The sequence below is a fragment of the Rhinopithecus bieti genome, unplaced genomic scaffold (assembly GCF_001698545.2).
Source record: "Rhinopithecus bieti isolate Rb0 unplaced genomic scaffold, ASM169854v2 scaffold_6380, whole genome shotgun sequence".
In the NCBI taxonomy this organism is placed as follows: Eukaryota; Metazoa; Chordata; class Mammalia; order Primates; family Cercopithecidae; genus Rhinopithecus; species Rhinopithecus bieti.
Genome location: NW_016806642.1, coordinates 10361066 through 10385396, shown reverse-complemented (window position 1 = coordinate 10385396; position 24331 = coordinate 10361066). Strand labels below are relative to the sequence as shown.

Below are 24331 nucleotides of genomic sequence, written 5' to 3'. Positions count from 1 at the left end.
ATATTTCTATTAAAGAGAATCTGACTAAGGTAGCTTGGGTCAGGCTCTGGTGTCTTTGTGGGTTAAGAGGTCACAATATAGACAGGGCCACTGGGGGGCTTCTGAAATTCTTAAAGCCATGGATGTGTAGTGAGTCAGTCACCCCAGGAGGTGTGATTTAAAGTGACAAACGTACCAACCTCTAAAACATTTGTGTAAGTATGCTGTATCTCCACAATGAAGTCATAACTCTTTGAGAGTATGTTCATGCTTCATCTGGAAGCACTTTGGACAACAAAAATGCCTGGTTTATAGTAGACACCGAATAAAGGATCATTTCCTTTCACTTTCCCCCATAATGCCTGATATTACAAGTCTCATTACAGGAATAGGGGTGGCAACAACTGAAAGCCAAAATGTTTTGTAAATTTTGTGCAACCAGATTCACCGACATTATCAATATCTACCATATGCCAGATGTATATTGAATACAATTGACAGAAGAAAATAGTAAATGTTTTTAAGAGCTCACAGTCTGGCAGGGAAGAGAAGCATGTAGATGAATCACAATAATAGTGAGTTATATGCTGTAGTAGAAATAAGTGTAATATGCCTTAAGAGTATAGGGGAGAGAGCAACTGAGAGAGTTGGAAGAAGTGACATTGGAGGAGGTGTGTGTGGATCAGTAGGAGTCCTGCAGGGATAAAATGGATGCAGATAATTCTAAGCCAAAAGAATAGCATGTGCAATAGTACTGAGGCATAGAAATACTCAACCGTGTTCAGGAAACAGCTAAAACCTTCATGTGAATACTCCTAGGCATAGACTAGAACCTTATTTAGTCATTTGATAATAACAATTGAGTACTTGTACTGTGTGCATGGTTACTAGGGGTCAAGGAAAAATGATAAAGAAAGTGTAGTATATATGCTTAATGGACTACTAGTCAGCCCAGAAAAATAATGAAATCATGTCTTTTGCAGCAACATGAATTGGAGGCCATTATTTTCAATGAAACAACTCAGACACAGAAAGACAAATACTGCATCTTCTCACTTACAGGTGAGAACATAATAATGTGTACACATGGGCTTAGAGTCTGGAACAGTAGACATTGAAGACACGGAAAGGTGTGGGGTGGCAGGGGGGTGGATAATGAAAAATTGCTTAATGGGTACAATGTACGTTATTCCAGTAATCGATACACTAAAAGCTCAGACTTCACCACTACAAAATACATCCATGTAACAATATTATACCCCATAAATTTATACAAATTTTGTATAAATATTGTGCCAGCCACTGTGCTATGGATTTTACATGTTATCTCATTTAAACTGAGGCTGATCTACAATTCTTACAAAGAAAAATGAGATGTATTTCTCACCTTCAGTGGGAAGGGCAACCACAATGACTATAATTAGATGAGTGCAATACCAGATGGGGACAAAAACTTTCCTGTGAGTTTATAGGAGAGGGGACATTATCTGTGGACTCAGGAAGAGGAGCCCAGAGCTATAGGCATGGGTTGGAGATTTGAATGCCATGCAAAAGCTGCTTCGGTTTCTTTATTTTGCAGGTCATGATGCCCTCTAAAATTTTTCATACATGTTTGTTAAGCAGGAAGGCTCATTCGCAGAAGTTGCTTTAAAACCTTCTGTCTCAAAAAAGGACAATCCCATTTGTTTTATACTTGTTTGCCAAGCACTGTGCTATGGATTTTACATGTTATCTCATTTGAACTGAGACTGATCTGCAGGTGGAGAGGGTTATGTGGCCAACTTTGGAGGTGAGCGAGGCAGAGAACAGAGAAGAGTGCTGTGTTGTGCAGTGTCGGTGGGGATGGTTGGGCATGTTAATGATGTTTTATGTGTAGGGTGCAGGGAATTAAATTCTCACAGTTCAGAGAAAGGTCCCTGCCTTGATCAAAATGGCTGCATTCATTGAGCATGTATGATGAGTCAAAGCCTTAATTACTCCATCAGCCAGAAATATGGTGAGCTGCAAATCACTTCAACAACCTACAGTCTACTTGTCTCAAGCCATGAGAAGTCCAAGAAAAGCAGTCCAACAATACCATCAAAGACCCACTCATTGTTTTTCTAAGACGGCTGTTGCATCTCCAGGTCTCTTTTCCCTATTCCAAGAAGGAAGAAAAGGAGAAGAAAGGCTTTTACCAAAAAGGTTTAGCTTTCTTATTCAGGACTAGATACCCTTTCCTGAGACTTATGCTTACATTTCATTGGCCAGAACAATGTCATGTGGCCACCCCCAGGTGCAAGGGAGACTGGAAAATTGAATGTTTTAATAGAGTGTATATGCTGCCTCCTCCAACCTAAATTAGGCATGAGTCACTAAGGAAGAAGGGGGACATGGGTAGCAAGTAGGCAACATATATAATCTCATTCCATGTTTCCAATAGCTCTGTGAAGTAAAGTTATCCACATTCTACAGACAGGAATATGAATGCAGAGAGGAAAGTAAATTGCCCAAAGTCACCCAAACAGTGAGTCATGGAATAGAGATTTTAAAACAGGCCTATATCATTCCAACTGAAAGGATTATTTTATGATATCATCCTGTCTCCCTTAGCTGTGTGACCTTGAAGAATTTACCAAACCTCCCTGAGCCTCAATTTAAGATCTGTAAAATTAGAATAATCATCCCTGTCTGAAAGTTTCTTGAAGCATCGAGCTAGATGCAAAGGGTTGGAAAGGATAATATCAATGGGACCCTAATTATTATCGATTTACCATTTGCCAAAGTGTCTCATCTAAAGTTGACAAGCAATGAAGGTTCTCTGAACACAGCTTGAACATTGGTATTTGGGGTTGGCACCAGAAAAATCTCTTTACTGGCATTTCCTATTTGGGCCTCATCATGGATTCCCAGGAATTTCCACTGACTGGATTTCCTTTGTCCATCTCAATAGCTGTATATGTAGATGAGTTATGAGCCACATTCCACAGCAGGTCAGATGAAAACAATGTGCAAACTATCCATTGTAGCTTTCTTGCCTTCTTTCCCCGTGGCTGCTCCCCTACTAGAGCTAAATCCAGGCTGTTCCTTAGACTGGGCTTCTGGTGCCCCTTCCCAAGGTGGAATAAACTGTCTGAGCACCAAGGAAGTCATCCTGTTGCAGACCCACCACAGCTCACATGGTTTTGTGCCTCTCAGCTTGGGCTCTTGTGTGCCTCTGCCTGGAAAGCTTTGCCTTCATCGTTCCCCCAGTCAAGGGCCAGGCAAAATCTTAGGTCTCCCTCTTCAGTGACCCCTTTCCCCACTCTTCCTGGTGGGATTTTGTTGTTGTTGTTGTTGTTACAATTTTTTCTCTCTTACCAAAGGACTTTGTCCATACGTGTGTTACACAAAGCACTGTCATCACATCAAGAGTCTGGTTTTGCTTTTACTGGACACCAGGACTTTGAAAAAGAACAAATAAAGTAATAGTGATAACCCCAAAAAACGTATTGCTGTGGTATGAATGTTTGTGACCCCAATCCCCAAAATCATATGGTGAAAACTTGACCTTCAAAATACTAGTATTGGTATTGGTATTAGTATTGGTATTAGGAAGTGAGGACTTTGGGAGATGATTAGGTCATGAGTGAGCGTGGAGCCCTCATGATTAGAATTAGTGTCCTTATGAAAGAACCGAAGAGAGCTCCTTTGTCCCTTCCACCATGTGAGGATAGAGCTAGGAGGTGACATCAGTGAGGAAGTACGCCCTTGCCAGACACCAAATCTGCTGGCATTTGATCTTGGACTTCTCAGCCTTCAGAACCATGAGAAATAAAAGTATGCTGTTTATAACCACCTAGTTTATGGTATTTTTGTCATAGTAGCCCGAACACACTAACACATTCATGTACATTATAATAGAAGAAAGGAAGGATGAAATGGGAATCAAAATTATAAATGAAAAAAATTATATTCTCCTTTCCCTTCCCATCTGTATCCCTGAGAGCCACTTAGTTATTTCTCTGGTGTGGTACAAGCAAGGACCAATCCAAGCAGGCAACGAGCTAGAGCAGAGTGCTAGATGCCTCCTGTGCAGCCAAGTTTCATTTTTTTAGTTGCTAGAGTCTGGTCATCTTTTTGTGTCAATACATACAGACCTATTGTATTTGTTTTCATTGCTCCCTAACTATTGCATGAATATACCACGAAATTTTTAAGCCATTTTCCTACCTTGGAAGTGTCCAGTGTTTCACTGTTATAAATGTTGCTGGAATGAATCTGCTTGAAAATGTATTTGTGAGCACATGTGCTGGTATTTCTGAGTGACAGAATCCCAGAAACAAGGTTTGGGTGGAGACTCCAAAGATGTACTCCCACTTAATAGAACACAGGCATACATGTTTCCTCAAAGCCCCACTGAACCTAGATATTGTTGATTGTATTAATTTCTGTAAATGTTGAAAAACTCTCATTACTTAGTTTGAATTTCTTTAATGATCAATTCAGTTGAGCTTTGTTCTATATGTTTATAGGGATTTTATTTTTCTCCTGTGCTGTGAGTATTAGCATCAGAATCTTGACTGCAATAATGAGGGAGTACCCCTCAGTCCCGAGGCCTAACTCTAACAATATCCCATGAAATTTTTCAACACAAGAGTATGTGATAAGAACACAAGAATTTGCTAAGAATGGCTGAGTCAGCACTCTGGAATTAGAGCCCCAAGAAGTTTTCCTTTGCCATTTACTGGGCAAATCCATGTGTGACAATCACATGTACAATCTCATGTACCGTTCACTGAGGTTCTAGTGGCAACTTCTAGACCAAACACTTTAAACATGTATCAAGAGTCTTCCGCTTAGGTAGGGAAGGGAAGGGTCTTATGTTTTCTAGTTGGGGGGCTTTTGGGGCTTTGCAGGGTTTTTTGTTTCTGTTTTTGTTTGTTTGTTTGCTTTTGGTTGTTGTCTGCATTGCTGTTGTCTTTGCTTTGTGCCAATCTGGCAGAGTATCTTCCATGTGAAATGACATCTAGCTTTGCAACATTCTGATGGAGGATGTCACCTTCTCAATTCAGAGCCTTTTCTGTTAAATACAATCTATTGCCTTTACATAAGAAGTCAATTTTGTTTCATTTCAAATTCAGGGAGCACCTACTCTGTGCTAAACTTTGGGAATACAAAATTGGATTACACTAAGTCCCTATTTCAGGAAGGCCTCCAGTCTGGTGGAGCTGAAAGCTATATAAGGGGGAATATCATGGTCATACAATCAAGACAGAGTGATGCTCGGGATTATCTGGGAAGCAGGACCACTCCCCTACTTTCCAGTTGCTGTTGATCTGAGTGTTTACATTCTCCCCAAATCCATATGTTGAAATTCTAACCCCCAAAGTGATGGCATGAAGAGGTGGGGCCTTTGGGAGCTGATTGTGTCCTGAGGGCAGAGCCCTTGTGAATGGGATTAGCCCCTTATAAAAGAACTCCAGAAATAGTATTCACTCCTTCCATTCTTGTGAGTTTACAATGAGAAGACACCCATCAATGAGAAAGCCTTTACCAGACACCAAATCTGCAGGTACCTTAATCTTGCAATTCCCAACCTCCAGAACTGTGAGGAAAAAAAAAAAAAATGTTTGTTGTTTATAAGCCACCCCATTTATGGTATTTTGTTATAGTAGCCCAAACTGACTAAGATACCAGTGAGTAGGTAATAGAAACTCTATGTGTCCCAGTTTCTTCATTTGTAAAACATACAACATAATAACACAACTGATAAGGTTATTATTATGAGTACTAAATGAATTATCCAAATAAAGTACCCAGAGCATGTCATGTAGTAAGTGATAAATGTGTTAGTTTTTAATGTTGTTATCACTGTTTTTCTTAAGTATTATTATTATTATTGCACTACAAAAAGGGATCTTACCCAACCTAGGGGTTACGGGAGAAGGTGATGGCAAGGTCAAGTTTTGAAGAGCAGAGAAAGTGGATTTAGCCTTGATCGAGAGAAGAAATGTTTCATTATTATTTTGTGTTGCACAGTGACAACTGGTTGGACATTTAACCTCCATGATCTCATATACAAATGACAATGCTTAGAGAGGTCACATAACTTGTTCAAGGTTACACAACTAGTTAAGTGTTGGTGTTAAGACTTAAATGTATAGTATTTTTATTTCCTCTATTTTATGGATAACAGTGAAATGCAAAGAGGCATTGGGGGTCAAAATGTAAATCCATGTTTCTCTAAGTCCTGAATCCATGTTCTTCCCACTACTCTAAGTTTCCCACCTAGGGGAATATATTCATCTTGTCTCTTTCAGATGTTGCAACAAGACATTAGGCTTCTTTATGATTTGATTTTCTTATTTCTAAATCGGGCCTCTCTACACCTCTCCTGTCTGCAAACTGTCCCTGTTTCAGCCTCCAGGAGAGTCTGTGACAATGAGTGGCTCCCTCTGCAAGGTGCTTGGATTCCTCTGAAGAGAGAAAGCAAGGAAACATGAAGTATGGTGATGGTGGCATTTTCAAGGGCGGGTGATGAATGGAAACTTCCTGACATTTCAAGTGACAACATCTGAAAGGAAGTGGAATTTTCCTGAAGCACAGGCAGGAGGTCTCTGTCACAAGCTATTGATTTGGTGTGCACATCTTGCATTTAATCTGGTGATTAATTTGGAGGGAGGCTGCATGCATGCTGGGCTTTCATTTAGTGAGTTTAAAAGCCCACGACTTCTGATTTATTTTGCTTCATTCATGAGGAGCTGTTTTATTGCGACGGGTTGAATGACAGGTTTCCTGGCAGGCTGTAAAGACAGGTAAAATTTAAATAAGGAACATAAAATCTTTCAAGGCACTCTATTTATCTTTTGTAATTTATTAATCGCACCTATTGAAGGCTGGTTGACCCTCTGGGAACAGTTCAGCAAAGAAAAATTATTGAGCATGTTAAGCTTGCCAATCCCTTGCTTTTCTTTTTCTTCATTTAGAGATGAGAAAACTAAGGACCTAAAATAAGAAATCACTTGCTAAATCATACCATGAGTTGGAACTGAAATTAACTCCTAGCTCTGCCTGTGGCTTCAAGACCACCAAAACACAAGAAGTATGTGTAGAGCTCTAAAAAGGTTCCTAAAATATTCAAAGTGTTTTAATAATAAATTGAAAATTAACATAAGCACTCTCTATCTTACATCTCATCAATGGTTCCCCACTGCCTTAAGAACAATCTTTAAAAGCCAGCCTCCACTTACCTGGCAAGCTCCATGTCTTGTCCCCCTTGAACTCACCTCCATCCATATGAAGCATCTTTACCTTTTCCCAAGTAGAATATGATCCTTCTTATTGCTGCGTTGATGCAAATGCTGTCCACTTGCCTGGATGTTTTTCCTGGAAAGAAGGAAAGAAAGGGAGGAAGGGAGGAGGAAAGGAAGGACCGAGAACATGAGTTTACAGCTCATTTCATTATCAGGCATTGCCTCTTTGGGTTAGTGCTCATTCCAGCAATTCAAACTACCTCTGACCTACAAGAATTTTAATTTCTCTGCAGTGACTTTATCATTTACCTGATGTTCTCTCATTGTAATCTTTGGGTATGACATGGCTCCACTTATTTCAAGAAGTTACCATATTTCTCTTGGCAAAAGCTCCCCAACTCCTAAAAACCCAAGAAACTCTCTCTTTGTAGGTTGGAAAAATCTCCCCTATCTATAGCACATGGATTCCAAGAAATCAAACCGAAACTATATTGAGAGGTTCCGAAGGGGGAAAATGTAGGTGGGCCTCATTGTCTCGAAAAATGGTGCAAACTCAAACAGCAGGTATTTCCGAAAGGGGCTGGGGACACATGCAGAACATGATATAAAAATGTCAGATTATGACGAGTTGATGGGTGCTGACGAGTTGATGGGTGCAGCACACCAACATGGCACAAGTATACATATGTAACAAACCTGCATGTTATGCACATGTACCCTAGAACTTAAAGTATAAAAATAAAAAATATATATAATAAATAAATAAATAAAATTTTTAAAAAGTCAGATTATTAAAGAGTAGCTAGAGATAACAGGGTCAGGGTTAAGGGTGAGCATGGAAAACATGTCTTAGACTGTGTGTTGGCATCATGGAAAAGAGAGAATTCTAAGATAAAGAGTGGAGGAATGGGATATTGGAAGAATTAAAGAACAGGGCACTTTATTCATTTAATAGCACATTTTATTGAGCACCTACTTTGTAAGAGGCCCTGCTCTGCGAGCTCAATATACAGGAGGAAAGAAAATGTGATCAAAAGACAGCTTTTGATGGAATTCAGCCTCATGGAAATCTGGACCTCAACTTTAGTTCTGTCACTCATTACCTTTTTGACCTCACATGGTTTGTTTCGGTTTCCTCAACTGTAAAATATGTGTATTCTTTTCTGTGTCTTGATGGTCTGCTATGTTGTTGTGTCAGAAGCTGTGCTGAACCCTGGACACACAGCAGTGAACTAGACAGACACAGTCCCTGCCCACCCCTACCCTCACCCGCCAGAAGCTTACTGAGTAAAGGGAGGGACTGACACGTTACCAGAATAAAGCATTTGCTATGGGAGGATCTAGCAGGGCTGAGATGGCATTTCACACACATGGGCTTTTAGGATTCAACTAGATAGATGATTTTAATGGGTCACCATGCTTTCGACAAGAGCACAGGCTCTGGAACCAGACAGCATGAGCTCAAATTCCAACTTTGTTGGTAAATCCCAACTATTTACTAACTATATCACGTAATGAAGTGTCTAAGCCTCTCTTTTTTCTAACCAGTAATAAGGGGATAATAAGAGTAATTAACTCATGTAGTTGTTAAAAAGATTAAATAAGTTAATATATGTAAAAAGTTTAAAATAGTATCTGGCACAAAAGTACACAATTAATAATTATTATTAATTTTATCACTATCATTGACACAGACCCTGGCTCATGGTTGGTGCTCACAATTGCTAGTTCCTGTCCTCTGCTACATGGGTCTTCTTAAAATCCCACAGGCCTAGTAGAACAGTGGTCCATGTTTCATATTTCATTATATGTCAAAGGCCCAAATTGGTAACTACAGAAAGGATTGTTCTCAGTATCATTTATAATTTATTCCAGTCTGAGCAAGTTGCCTTTTGAGTCTTTGAAGAGCACAATGGTCTTCCCTGTAGGGTGGACTAGAGACTAAAGTAAGATTGTCAGAAAATTAGAGCCACAGGAACAAGAGAACCTAGAAAAAACTTGGGTCCCAGGTGGATGACAGCTGACTGTCTTCAAGGAGTCCCTTGGAGGAAAAGGCCACATTTGGTCATTCAATCACGAGCATGGTATTTGGGGTCTTATACACTTGGGATCTTGACTCTGCACTTACAAGCCAGTAGTCTTCTGGGTCATTTGAGAGATGGGAAGGATCATGTCTACATCATATGACTGCTAGGAAGGTTATATGGAATGATTAGTTTTTAAATGCCTGGAAGTTAATAGAACCATTGTCCAGGCTTGTCATCAAATAATGATGCTGACATTATCCTTAGCACTGAGTGGTACTTATGGTACTGATGGTCAAACAACCTTCCTCCTCCAGTGCTAGTAAGAGTGGTCTATACCCTATAGAAAATAAGGTCTCAGAATTAGTGACCCAAGCTCCATGAATACAGGAACTGGTGAGTCTTGTTTCTTGTGGTATACCCCAGATGATCCCCAGCATTCAGCAGTAATGCAATAAATGCTTTCTGAATGGATAAATTGTAAGAGGGACAGGCATAAAAATGCAGCATGTTTGGAAAGAGGCCAGCACGGTAATGGGACTCAAAACCACATTGTATAAGGCACATTAGTGGAAGTCAAGCTGCACAACTAGTGATGGAAGACTGGGGCATTGAGGTCTTCTGAAAGGTGGTTGAATCAGTCAGGGCTTAACCAGCAAAGCAGAACCACAGGAGGGATGGTTGGTTGATTGATTGATTGATAGGTGAATGAAAGGATGTATGATAGATAAATACATCGATTGATAATTAAATAACTTATCATTATTATAGTTTCAAGTATTATTAATTATCCTATGCAATTGGGGAAGCTGGCTAAGCCATGGGGAAGGCAATCAGGAAGGGAAGACCCACAGGGAAGAGAGAACAATTGCAAGCCCAGCTGTACCTGATACACTCAAAATCAACTGAATAGGAACTTTCATTACATCTGCAAATCCCCTTCACTGCAGCACCTAGATTAGTGTGTGACTGAATCCCTGGAGGATGGTGTGCATATGCTATAAAGTGGCCTCTACCTCCCATCCAACCTGCAACTCTCATGGAAGAATATCTCTTATGGCCCTCCCTAACCAGAAACAGACCAAAGAGGGAATTCTAGGGTGGGTGGCTCGGCCTAGCCAAGTTGATGTTTTTCCTCTATGTCCCAAAACATTGATGTTTTTCCTCTATTTCCCAAAGCCCTCACAGTAATCATAAGGAAAAGGGAGCAAATTCCTATTCCTCAAAGACAGAACCAGGCTTAACGGGTGGGAACTTTGAGGAAAAAATACAGACCCAGTTGAAGAAAAAACTTCATAATGGTGAGAACAGGTGGCTAGAAGAGGTGTGCGAGCAGAACTGAATCCTTGATATTGGCAGAATGGTTGAGAAGGTAACCTGTAAAGACTCCTCCCATTCCCAAGACTCTGAGCCCACAAATCAGAGACATAGGCTCTAGGGCTGATAATACTATTCACAGGCAGGCTCAGTCACCATTGTATGACCCTCTGTGTGCCAGGCACAGTGCTTGGCACCATAAGACCTTAGGCAGGAAGACCAGATGATGCCTGAATCACTTGTTTCAACATCTAATAAATCTTTTCCTAGGGATTGAAAAGGTGCTGCCCACACTCTTAAAACTACATCTCAGCAAAGGCACGACAGTTAAAATCATGTATGCCAATTTGAGGCAGCACCAAATTGGTGGGTCACGTGGCCTAGGGAAAGAGCTTAGCCTGCACCTCTAGGGAAAATACACAGACAGCTTGATTGCACGTGTCAGTCTGTGGCGAAGCAAGACTTCTAAATTCTGTGTGAGGATATTGATTCTCTCCAAATTTCAAAAATAGTTTCTATGCCCCTTTCACCCCTCAATACCTTTGCACCTGCTGTCATTTCCTCTTCCTAAACTGTTCTTCTAGCCTGTTCTAGGTAACCAGTGCTGTGTAATAAGGTACCCCAAAATGTAGTGGTTTAAAACAAACAAAAAAATAAAACCATGTATTTTGTTCAAAAATCCATGGTTCAGGCAGGCTGAGAGGGAACAGCTGACCCTGTGTCAGCCGGGCTGGCTCAAAGGTTGGGGGCTGGAATTATCCGCCATCTCCGTCTATTGCTGTGATTTCTCCATGTGGCAGTTACAGTGTCACTGGACTCCTCACATGTTGGCTCAGGGTTCCAGAGGGGTATATCCTGAGAGAGAAAGAGCCGGCAGAAGCCTTATGACCTTGTGGTGACCCAGCCTCAGAAGTCTCATGCATCAGTTCTGCTACACTATCTGGGTGCAAGGAGTTACACACCCCCACCCAGATTCAGAAGAAGGGAACACAGACCCCCACTTCTCTGTGGGAAGCATGCCAGTCCCACTGTTAAGAGCCTGTGGGATGGGAGATATATCTTGGTGAATTCATCTTCGGAAAGTACAATCTGCACTTACTCTTTTCTACCTGAAAACACTTCTCACGTTTCAAGACCTAACTCAAATATCCCTTCTTTAAAAAAAAGCCCCCTCAGGTCTCCCAGAGCAAGATACCTCCTCCCTACAGCCCTATCAGCACTTTGTATGCCTGCTTTCAAAGTACTTTGTAGCCTAAAATGGCATTCTTTGTCACTTTCTGGAGACTGAGCCATGAGCTCTTCAAGGTGTGTGGTGGTATTTCTATATCCCAAGCTTTCAGCATTGGGATAATGCTCACTTAGGAAATGAACATACTGCAGGCTAAGGTTTCTCGTGCACCCTGGACTATCTACATCAGAACGCCTGAGGGCTTGCTCAAAATGCAGACTCCCGGGCCCACGTCAAACCTCCTGGATCAACTCTCGGGGACAGGGCTTGAGAAGCTGCATTTGAACAAATTCCTCAGATGACTCCAATGAATATTAACCTTTGCAAGTTATTGTATCCCCAGTACCTAGTACAGTGCCTGGCACATAGCTGGTACTCTTAAATACCTAATGAATGAATGAATGAGCGAGTGAGTGTGTGAATGAATAAATATTTTTAGAGTGGATCAGGCACATAAGAGTCAGTTTTCTCTTTTGGCTCATGTGATGTCCAGTTCTGGCTCCAGAGTCAGATAAGCAGACATCCCTCTAGGTCAGACCCAGGTGAGACTCAATGCCCTATGTCTCCCTTAAATGGGTCAGTCCCCTGGAGGAAGTGGCAGAGGCCATAGAAGGGAGAGAATCCTGGTGGTTGCAAAGTTGGTACATTATCTCACCCACTACCAGCAGGCTCCTTCACCATCCCCACCTCCTCCTTGACTTCCCCCACCCCCATGCATCCTGTCACATCCCAGATCAGAACCATTCTGGAAGCAGTATTTGCTAGTTTGACATTTCAAAATAGCATCAAGGAAGCTAAAGATAGCTAGGTTACAAGGGAGGTTAAACATCTTGCCAAATGACACTGAGCAAATTAGGTCTTCTCCATGTTGATCCAAAGAGTACACTGATGTTTTTCCTCTATTTGGAGGAATAGAAGCATTGGATGAAGAGGGGAAAGGGATTGAACCAAGAGCCAAAGCGCAGAACCTCAGTCTCAATTCAGTGGACAGTAAAGGAGTGTATGTATTTCAAAGTCTCAGTTAACAGACTCTGCTCTCTCTAGTTGTCTGAGACAGAAAGCCTGACATAGTAAAACCCTGCTCTCCGGACTATCTATACAGTCCCCGGGTTGTCTCGTGCATCTGGCTTCTGCTCAAACACAGCCTGGAATTATTTGAGTTGAGGAAGCAGTTTGTGCATCTGAGACAGTTAAGAAAAAAAGTCACTACCCTTTTACTTCCTTTTCTTTTCTTCCTGTCTCATCACATTTCAACTAAATTTTCCAAAGCCACAAACATGTGACTGTGGATGTGCAGAGTTGGAGCCCAGAGCCTGGGGTCTCTGGAGAGACACGGTGTTCCCCAGAGATCAAGCATCTACGAAGACGTCTGCTTGTACAAATAATAACACCTACCATTTAGGAACTGTTCACCATTTGCCAAGCACTCTGCTAAGCCTTTCACATACTTTACTGCATTTACTATCAAAATAATCCTACGAGTTAGGTAGCATTAAACTCCCATTATAGAGGAGGGATTGAAGGTCAGGGAGGTTAAGCAACTTGCTTTGGGTACCACAGCTAGTAAACTGCAGAATTGAGATTCAGCTCAGTATGTTTGACTCCAAAGCCTGCTTTCTTCCCAACCATGTTAGATCATCTTCCTTTAAAAAGATAGACAAGGGGGTGGGCGTGGTGGCTCACACCTGTAGTTCCAGCACTTTGGGAGGCCAAGGCAGGTGAATGACTTGAGGTCTGGAGTTCAAGATCAGCCTGGCCAACATGCTGAAACACTGTCTCTACTAAAAATACAAAAGCTAGCCAGTCCCAGCTACTCGGGAGGCTGAGGCAGGAGAATCACTTGAACCCGGAAGGTGGAGGTTGCAGTGAGCCGAGATCATGCCACTGCACTCCAGCCTGGGCGACAGAGCAAGACTCTGCCAAAAAAAAAAAAAAAAAAAAAGAGAGAGAGAGAGAGAGAGAAAAGAAAAAGGTAGACAAGGGATATCCCCACTGCATACTGTGAATTAAATCCATTCCAGGAATCACGCTGGTCTCAGAGAGGGGAAGAGACGCCCCTTCACATAGACAGGCAACCTCAGGTAGAGCAGAAGGGAGGGAAACTCACTCCTGGTGACTCAGCAGCCCAGCCCACTGCCTGGCCTTTTCCCCATATCACTGATATCTACTGAAAGGGTGATCCCTGCTTGTGTCCTGAAGCCCCAGGGGTAAGTGGCAACCTGAGTCACAAGGGACAGATAGAATGTCAGGGTTGAAGTGACTCTCTGCCTTACCCACTCTGAATGTGACTGCCCCTGCCTATGCAGTGGTGGTGCTGTCACAGCCAGAACATGTTGGCAGAGAGGTGGGCAGGGTGCCTGAGGGGGCAGGGTGCTGGTCATCTGGCTAAAAACAGGGGCTGGGGGTAGGGAAGGCCACTCAGTTATGCCTGGCTTTGGTTCCAAGCTCTATAATATGATTCAGGTGCCTCCTATGGCCCCCTGCCTTCCCAGCAAATTCACTTAAGAGCAGAGGGAGGAGGCACTAATGGTTTCCACATTTGGGGCCCTCTGCAGTGAGGCCTTTCAAGCTCTGGGGCAAAGAAATCTAAACTTACCTCTGAGTAGATCCCTGCTCTGTGGAGTGCAAACGTGTTCATGGAGTACCTCTTATAGGTGAGGGTCTTAGGCCTTGTGGGCAAGACCCTGAGAATATGGCAAACCAGCAAACAGACACACAGCCTGCCCAGAGCTTACAGCCAGTGGCAGAGACAGAAAACTTCCCAGAAATTTACAATACAGGCTGAAGAGGACTGTGGGTGCAGTAGCAACAGAGGAAGGCACCTCATCAAGAATTAGGGGTTTGCCCAGCATGGTGGCTCATGCCTGTAATCTGTAATCCCAGCACTTTGAGAAGTCAAAGTGGGCAGATCATTTGAGGTCAGGAGTTCAAGACCAGCCTGGCCAACATGGTGAAACCCCTTTTCTACTAAAAGTACAAAAATTCGCTGGGTGTGGTGGTGTATGCCTTAATCCCAGCTACTCGGGGAGCTGAGGAAGAAGAATTGCTTGAACCCGGGAGGCAGAGGTTGTAGTGAGCTGAGATCATGCCACTGCACTTTAGTCTGGGCAACAGAGGGAGACTCCCTCTCAAAAAAAAAAAAAGTGGGAGGGCTCAAGGGAAGCATCTCTGTGTTAGTGTCTGAGCCCTGAAGACTGAAAAAGAGTTACAAGAGTTATGGCGTGGAGGGGTTTGGAGATGCAGGGAACAGGGACAACAGCACATGGAAAGAGCCAGGGAAGGTGGGTGGGTGAGGATGAGGTGGCCAGAGCACAGAGTACAAGAGCACAACGTGTGAAGAGGTGAAAGGAGAGCCAAGCAGTCGGAATAATCTTCAGGTCTTGAAATCCATCAAGGATGGCAATGGAAGAATCATAAGCAGGCACAAGACAGGACGTCCATTTAGAAATACCAATCTGGCTTCTGCTGACAGCTGGGACACAATGAGATACATGCAGGGAGAGCAGTTAGGAGGCTGAAGCAGTGATTCGGTGCAATAATATGGTGTTCTGGAGGAGGGTGGCGGCCGTGGAGATGGATAGGAGCATGAGGGTAAAGGGTGTGATGAGGCCAAATCAACACATTATATGGTCCTTGCTTTCAAATAGAAAATACTTTTAGTTGAAAAAAATCTTTTCTCTCTTAATTCATCCCAGTCTTCTGTGACTAGAAGGACGCTTAGAGGTCACTTAGTTCAATTTCCCCCTTGCAAGAAGTCCAGGGATTTTGAATTCCTTCATGCACGACAGGAGTGGGTGAATATTAGGCAGCAGGGGGAATACTCTGGGTGGGCAGCTGAATTGGGCACAAGCTTTCTTGAAGTTCCAGAACTTTACAGACATAGAAGTGTATATTCTGCTGACCAGGCCCATGGCTCCAGGCAAAGGGGTGGTTTTGAGGTGACACTTCCTCTGTTGGCTGTGATGGAGCACTCTCCTGCCCTCCCCAGGCAGAACCCCCAGCAGAGGGGGTGCCACAGAGGCTGGCATGAGGCTGAGGGCTCCTTTCTGCCAACAGACCCAGCCACAAGTGCTTGCTGAGTGACTGCCCTGTACCCAGCCTTGTTCCTGGAAACTGCTGTGATAACACTCTCTGGGTGAGAACCAAGTTTCGCTAACCTTTTACATAGGCTGAATCTGCAGGAAAAGGTCATTCTCTTTGGAGGTTGTTGAAAATTTAATGACAGCAATTCCTTAGGCTTGTAAAACCCCTTTAATGTTCTCAAAACACAGACAACAGCATCTTCTCTTACACTGAGTGGTGTTTTACAGTGTAAAGCACTTACACAGTGACATACTTGATCCATAGGAAGCCCTAGGAGGGACGCAGAGATCATGGGCCCTAGAGCCCAAGTGACCTCAGTTCAAATCTTTTTTACTCTATGCCTCGAGGCTGTGGGGGTGTGGGCCTTGCTTTACCTCTTTGAGTGTCTTCCTCTGTAAGAGACAGATAATATACAGTCATGTGACAGTTAACAAGAATTCATTCTGAGAAATGTGTCCTTAGGTGACTTCGTCATTGTGGGAGCATCATAGTGTGTACTTACACAAACCTAGATGGTGTAGCCTACTACACACCTAGGCTACAAATCTGTACAGCATGTTACATTACTGAATATTATAGGGAATTATAATACAATAATATTCATGCGTCTATAAATTAACAGAAAAGGTATTATAATCTTATAATCATAAAAATATGATATTATAATTGTATGGGGCCACCATCATATACGCAGTCAGCCATTAACCAAAACAGTATGTGGCACATGACCGTACCTATTTTGAAACGTTGCTATAAACATTAAATCAAATGACGCTGCCTAGCCCAGTACTCAATAAAGGCTAGCTTCCTCCACCTTGTTTCTCACCCGTTCCCATATTCCAAACAAGGACATATCTAAGGTTGCCACACTAGAAGTGGTACCTGGTACATAGTGGGTCTGAAATAAATGTTAGTTTCCATTTTTCTCCCTTTAAAGCCCTAAACTAAAGCTATTTCTTCCCCGGGTTTTTTCCTCACCCAGCCCCTGGTATTTCCTGGAAAATCCCTTTGACAATATCACAGAGTCATGGAGCCTCTCCTTTGAGAAACACCCATATATATAAAGAGGCACCACACACACCCTCTCACCCACACAATTTTGCTTATGATTTTAAGAAGTTCAGATTCCCTGAAGCTTAATTTAGAAGACTGTGATAGCACCCATATGACACAAACTATCTTCTGCCACAAAGTATAGTTCTTCAGTTATCTGGTTTCCCTTCATAGATTAAAAATTACAAGGAGTTGGAGAGCAACTTTTCTTCTTGCCCACGTCTATGTTCTATATGGTAACTGGAGAGTGGCAGATACACGGTGAATGTTAATTTAATGACTGGGTGGACAAACGGATGGATGAATGGAAAGGTGGGTGGGGAGGTGGATGGGTGAGTAGGTAGTTGAAGGGATGGTAGTAGATGGGGGGTAATTTATGTGGAGGAATGGATGGGTGTATGGATAAGGTAGGTGGATAAGATGGTCAAGGGGTTGCCAAGCTCAGAGAAAGGCCCAGGCAAGCAGTGAGAAGTTAAATTAGCGGTTGTGGGGGATCTTAAAACCCCTAGCAGAAGACATCTGATATAATCAGTAGAAAGTATGGGATCTGGAGGGATCAAAGCAGAGAATGAGTGGAGAAAACAGTGTCTTAGCAGAAGCGGGACTCTCAGCTGGGTGGAACAGGAAGAATCTGAGTCAGAAAGCCAAATAGGAAACAGGGCAGGAGATGGGGGAACTCCTGGCCAAGAAAGCAGTGCTAATGCTGAATGGAAAGCAGAAGCTGCAAGACCTGTTTCTGAGGAAAAGTGGAGAGTGGACAGGATCCAGGGGGTAGGGGAGAGGACTGAATAGAGACACAGGAATTCATGGTATGTGGGATTCTCTGAGTCATAAGTACAACAATCATTTGTTGAGTTCTTCCTGTGTGTCAGGGGTTGTTTTAGGCACTGAGGATAAGTCCTTGGTGTCAAATAAGAAAGAACATTAATAAAAGTTGAGATTTATGGAACATCTGCTATGCACCAGACACTAACGGTTTAATGTGTCTCTTCTCAGCAACAATTGTATGAAGGAGGTGTCATTATCATCATTGCTTAACAGGTGAGGACACTGAGGCACAGAGATAGTAAGTCACTTCCCCAACACAACTAGTTAAGTATCAGAGCCAGCATTTGAACCCAGTTTCCAGGGCCTATGTGCTCCTTTGCTGTGCTATACTGCTGCCATTAAATGAATGATTAAACAATAGTTATACTGCAGGGTGATGAGAGATATGATGGCAGTCTTTACTGGTTACTGTGGGACACAGAGCGGAGGTGGTAATTGACTTTGGTTGGATGAGTCTAAACGGGTTTTAGAGAGAAGATTCTTTGAAGCTGGATTTTGGAAAATGAGTTTCTTAGGCATCCCGTAAGTAAGGAGTGAGGTTTAAAGATGAGGAAATGAGGAGAAGGGCATTCCAAGCAGAGGAACCAGCCTGTGCAAAGTGCACAAGCACCGAAGCATGAAACAGCAGGGACCTAGACAGGAAACCATTAGTAGTTCTATAAGGCTGCTTTGCAAGGCTAAGAGCTGCCAGGAGGAAAGACATGCTGCCTACTGGGAATAATGCTTAGGAATGTTCCCCTCAGCCTTTATGGAAATGAATGGTGTTCAACAGGATTTTTATCTCTTTTATCATCCTGAATAACCCCAACAAGTAGGAAAGTCAAGTATTAAGACTATTCCTATTTTGGGACTAAGAAAACAGCTTGGAGAAGTTAAATGACTGGTCTAAGATTACACCTTCAGTATGTGGCAGAGGCCAAACTAGATCCTCTGACTCCTAACTTTAATAATCTGGGCACACTGCACACAAAACATTTTGATGAGCACTGCTGGTACAAAGAAAAATAAGATTGAGTTCTCAGTTTTCTGCTACAAAGGCAATGATGAGGCAGCTCAGATCTGCAAAGGCCTGGATATGAAACCTTGACAGAAAAATAACTACCAAGATTTATCAACATGGGCACAGCACTTCACAGCTTGCGAAGCACATTTATACTCAGAATGTTAGTTGACAATTATGAAGACACTGTGGCAGATTGTACAAATAATGTTCTTGTTCCCATTTTTCAGATGAACTAGATATATTAATTGATTTGTTTAAGTCACACAGCCTGTAGGTGGTAGATTTAAAACTCAAATTCAAGTCTTTTTAATGCCAAATGTATAATACCCATGGGGGCTATTCATACAATGGCCAATATTTATTGTGTGATTACTATGTGCTAGTTGCTATGTTAAATGCTTACATGCAACATTCCATTTCCCTTCTACAAATATGCCATGAGGTAGATACCTGTTTTAAAATAAAGAAACTGAAACTCAAAACAGTTAAGGTTCCATAGCTAGGATGACCAGCCAACTACCACTCAAAGCCCCCTGCTTCTAGCACTATGCAATGTTGTCCCTATTGTCTTTAGATCCTAGTCTAGTCCACCTGAACTAAGGAAAAACATACTTTGAGCTTTTCACAAAACTTGTGTAAAAGCAGGTACATTTGAGGATACAAAGTTTAACTCTTTTATTCACAACTCTGTATTCACTTGGGGAATGGTCCCCTGAAAAAGGCCAGGCCTTCCATGTTATCTGTGAGGATGGCCCAGAGAGGTCATGAGACCTAATCAATAACACACAGCAGCACCAAATTCCTAGTTCAGTGCTCAAAAGTTTAAACCCCAAAAGCCATTCAACTCTTCCTCCCTCCCCTCTGTCTTCTTTATGACCTGGCCTTGTAGAGTAATGGAAACCAGCACGGAAGGCAGTCAAGCTGGGATCTGAATCCTGGACATAGAATTTGCCAGTTGTAAGTGCTTGGACAAGTTGTTTTGTGTCTCAGCCTCAGTTTTTGTAGCTATAAAATTGTTATATAACATTGTTATATACTATTACTCAACTTGAGGGGGGTATCGAAAGGGTTAAATGAGGTCATGTCCATCATTCTATGTCATTACTTTGTTTTAATTTCTTCCTAGCATTGAACACTACTTATGATTATTTTATTTGTTCATGAGTTTATTGACTTTCTTCCTTTGTCTTTCCATAGCTGTTCTCCAAGTGTCTAGAATTGCACTGATTAGCACAGTGGCCACTAGCCAATGTGGCTATTAAGCATTTGAAATGTTCCTAGCAGGAACTGAGATGAGCTGGAAGTGTAACACACACACAACATTTCAAAGACACAGCATACAAAAAAGTAAATGTAAAATATTTTATTGATAATTTTTATATTGATCACATATTGAAATAATATTTAGGGCATATTGGGTTAAATTATAAAATTACTTTTACTTATGTCTTTTACTTTCTTTAATGTGGCTGTTAGAAAATTTAAAATGTCGTATGTAGTTAATACTATTTCTATTGAGCAGTGCTTGTCAAGAGCAATGCTGGCACATACTAGGTGCTCAATAAATAGTTGAATGACTGAATATTTTTCCTTGAATGAGTGGCACAAAAGTGAAAGTATGTAAATAATAGTTTCTCTCAAGTAGGTGACCTCCATAGGATAAAGCTGTCTGCTTTAGGTTAATAAACTCATTCTGGTTGAGGTGTTAATAGCTGATAACAGTTTAAATTGTTGGCATAAGTCAAGGTAAGATGTATATTTTAATTGCAACTTTCTAGAAGTCAGATAAAAGTAGGCTTTTTAATTTTACTGTGAGGTCTTCCAGAAGAAAGGTTCCTTTAGATTAAATTAAAAAGAAGAAGAAGAAGAAGGAGAAGGAGAAGGAGAAGGAGAAGGGGAAGGGGAAGGAGAAGGAGAAGGAGAAGAAGAAGGAGGGGACAAATGCTGGGAATGGGGATGGAGCAGAGGATGGAGGGAGATGCGGAGAGACTTCAGCGCGGCAGGTGCCTTTGTTTCCAGTTACCTGCTGAGTCTAGTCCCGTCCAGGGCACACAGTGGGCGCTTAGTAACTGTAGAAAGAAATCGAACGAAATCGGAAGGGGGAGAGGCAGAGGCCACAATCAAGACACGGAAGAGACAGTCAGTTGAGGCAGCAGAGAGGGTGCCAAGCGGCCAGCGGAGGCGAAGGGCAGCTGTGGAGGGATCTTGCCACCGGGCGGAGAAGCCGCGCTCCCCACCAGCGCGGCGTGAGGGCGCCAGGCCAGGTACCGCCTGCTGCGAGCAGCGGGGTGGGGTGGGGGGGTGGGGGGTTGCGGAGGCGGGGCTGGGAACGGACCTGCCCCGGGTCGCGGCGGTTTTTCCCGGGCGGGGCTGCGGCTGCAGGAGAGGCGGGGGGGCCAGCGGAGGGTCAGGGCCTCGACGCCGGGACTTTCCTGGGGTGGGGGTGGAAGCACGTAGGAACCCTGACCTTTCCAACTTCCCAGGTCAGACTTGGGCTGGGACCACACTGCGCAGACTTTGATGTACGGACCCAACCCAGTGCTAGTCCGCCCTCGCGGGGACCTGTCCTCTCGCCTGACCTATTAAGTCCGTCCCTGCCTGCAAGGCTGCAACAAAGTCCCTTCTTTCCCCCAGAGCAGCAGTTCTCAAACTTGAGTCGGTCAGCATCACCCGAGGCTTTATGCAAACACGTTTCAGGCTCCCTCCATGGTTTCTGATTCTGTGGGTTTAGGGTGGTGATGCTGATTCCTTTGGTCCAAGGACCGTCCCTGGAGAACCACTGCCCTTTAGGTAACGATTTTCCCCTCATTTTCCTTCTGAACTCGGTCAGCACCTTGTTCAGCCTCCCACTGAGCCTGGAACCCTTGACAGCTGGGGAAACAGGTGGGTTGCTGCTAAGCTGGGAGGGCACCTGGGAATCCCAACTTCCAATCCAGGGTGTTTTCTTCTGCATTCCCTGCTTCTTTTACTCTCTTGGGAGCCTATGTGTGGGATCCAGAACAGGGAGCCTATGTGTGAGATCCAGAACCCTAAGCAGTAAAAACTGAATGGGAAGCAAGGTTAGTTAAATCCAACTACAGGAGAGGAAAAAAGAGTAATTTTCTTCAGGAGAGGAGAGGGTGCACAGAGGATGCCTGTCCATTGACCAAACCTGCCCTGAGCATCACCACTGACACTTTCATTCATTCAAAAAACAAAGTTAATTGAGCAGGTGCTCTATGCCAGGCACTGTCTTGGTGTGGGGGATAATGAAGGAAATAAAACCGAGATCCCTGTCTTTGCAGAACATACTTTCTGATAGGGAGATTAACAGTAAACATAATAAAAGAGTAAATTATTGAATATGTTAGAAGGTAATAAAAGTTATAAAAAGAAAAACAAGAGTAGGGTAAAGGAGTGCAATTGGAGTTGCAATTCTAAATAAGATGGTCAGGGTGGGCCTTATTGATGAGGTGAGTTAAGATAGTAAGCCATGGGATAGCTAGGGGAAGAGTGTTTCCAACAGGTGGAATAGCCAGCATGAAGGTCCTGAGTCAGGAGCATGCCTGGTGTGTTTGAGGCTCAGCAAAGGGGTCGTTGTAACCGGAATAGGGGCAGGGATGGGAAAGAAGCTGAATAGATGAGGCCAGAGAGGTAAAGGGGCAGGCAGGAAGATATTAGAGGGCTGGCCCAGCCATTGTTAAAGACTTGACTTTTACCCTGAGATGTTCCTGCAATTTTATTTACTGTTTTGCCCTAATGATTCTTGCCTCATTCATCTACAAAATCTGCCTCAAAAACAGCCGTTAACCATCCCCTGGCTCACAGGTGGAGCTGGTTTTGAGAATGATACTATTTTCAGAAGTCAGTGGGCCCCAACCTCTCAGATTTGGGGCTTGCAAAGGTTGCAATGACCCTTTTTGACCTGCAGATTAGAAAGTTGGTAATTTACATTTGCTTTCAACATTGTGTTTTCTCTTCTCTCATCATTCTCTGTAATCCTCCAGGTTCTTGTTCCCCTGACATATCTGCTCCCTGACGCTTCCCAGATTGCTAGAGCAGCACTGTCCAATCAAAATATGATGTGAGGCACATATTTAATTTTAAATTTTCTAGAGGCCACATTAAAAAAAGTAAAAAGAAACAGGTAAATTTAATATTAATGGCATATTTGATTTAACCCAGTATACCCAAAATATAATCTCAACATGTAATCAACATAAAAAATTAACACACTATCATACATATTTTCTTCTATACTGTCTTGAAACCTAGTGTGTATTTTACATTTATAGCACACCTCAATACAGACTAGCCACATTTCAAATGCGCCATGGCCTCATGTAGCTAAGGATTACCTGGCCAGCACAGTCCTAGACTACTCATGTTCCTTCCCAACTCCCTCTCCTTAACATAATTTCCCTTTCCAGACTGAGCTGACACTTCATTCAAGAAGTCTTCCTTGATTTCTCTACTTCCTTCATATGCCTATGAGAATGAAATGAGTTAATATATGTAGATTGCCTCGGATAGGTACTGGCACATAGTAAACAATGCAAGTGTAGCTATCATTATAATACCACTTTCTACGGTTGTAATACACAGATCAGTTGTGTAACTACTACTTCACATTTTTCTCTCTCTGTTATACTCAATGGTCCACAAGGAGAGAGGACCCTGCCTGCCTGTCTTTTTCATTGCTCTTTTCTTGGGACCTGGGTCTGGCACAAACAGATGAATATTCAATATAAACTTATTGAATGAATGAATGAATATAAGGAAGTATGCTTGGGGTTAAGCTTAAACATTCTAATTCTAATGCTGCAATGGATTAAAATCATAATCCTGGATGACAATGGTATCAGATTCCATGTTTATAGAGATTCAGACTAGATCCTAAAGAGAAATGAAATCTGGTCTCAAAAATGGAAAGAAAAAAAAAGGCAAAAATAGGATGGTGTGGTGGAAAGGGCACAGACTTTGAATTCAGACACACCTGGGTCTGAAGATCTGCCACCTCACGTACTATTTGTATGGCTTTGGAGATGTTACTTAACTTCTCCAAGTCTCAGTTTTCCCATCTGTAAAGTGGGATCTGAGCATCTCTTTGCATTATGTACCTACATGTACAGTAAGTTGGTAAGGGGCAACAACACAGGCCCTAATCTCGGCTCAGCCACACTCAGTGAGGCTACTTAAGCTTTCTGTACCTCAGTATCTACTGTGTGTGTGTGTGTGTGTGTGTGTTCTTTTAGTAGTTAATGAGATATGATACTATACATGTAAAGGCTTGATACATGGTAGATGGCCATATTTTCTTTAATTTTCATTCAACAGCATGTGATCTTTCTTTTTTTCACTCCACCTTTCCCCCATCAAATAAGGAAAGAAAGCTCAAGCAGTTTACTATTTGGGAAAATTGAGCCATCCTGCCTAGTACATGGTGTGTATCAGACTTAAGAAAAGGACAAGAATGAAACTATTAAAAACATTTCTCCAACTAGCAATTAAAAGATAATGGGAAAACTGCTTCTATGTTTAAAAAATAATAATCTGAACTGTTAATTTTATTGCCACAGATCTACTATTTATTTGTTTATTTATTTTAATTTTTTTATTATTA

The 24331-nt window shown here is 42.5% G+C and overlaps 1 long non-coding RNA gene across 1 annotated transcript in view; it reads right to left on the bottom strand.

Annotated features, from left to right (window-relative positions):
• Positions 1–5869: 5869 nt before the first annotated feature.
• The window catches only part of LOC108532967 (uncharacterized), a 71868-nt gene continuing 53406 nt past the window's right edge, over positions 5870–24331 (bottom strand). The window contains exons 2-3 of the long non-coding RNA XR_001886606.1: positions 7227–7326; positions 5870–6743 (exon numbers count right to left, since the gene is read on the bottom strand). This is a non-coding gene — a long non-coding RNA (uncharacterized LOC108532967). The remainder of the gene's footprint in view (positions 6744–7226; positions 7327–24331) is intronic.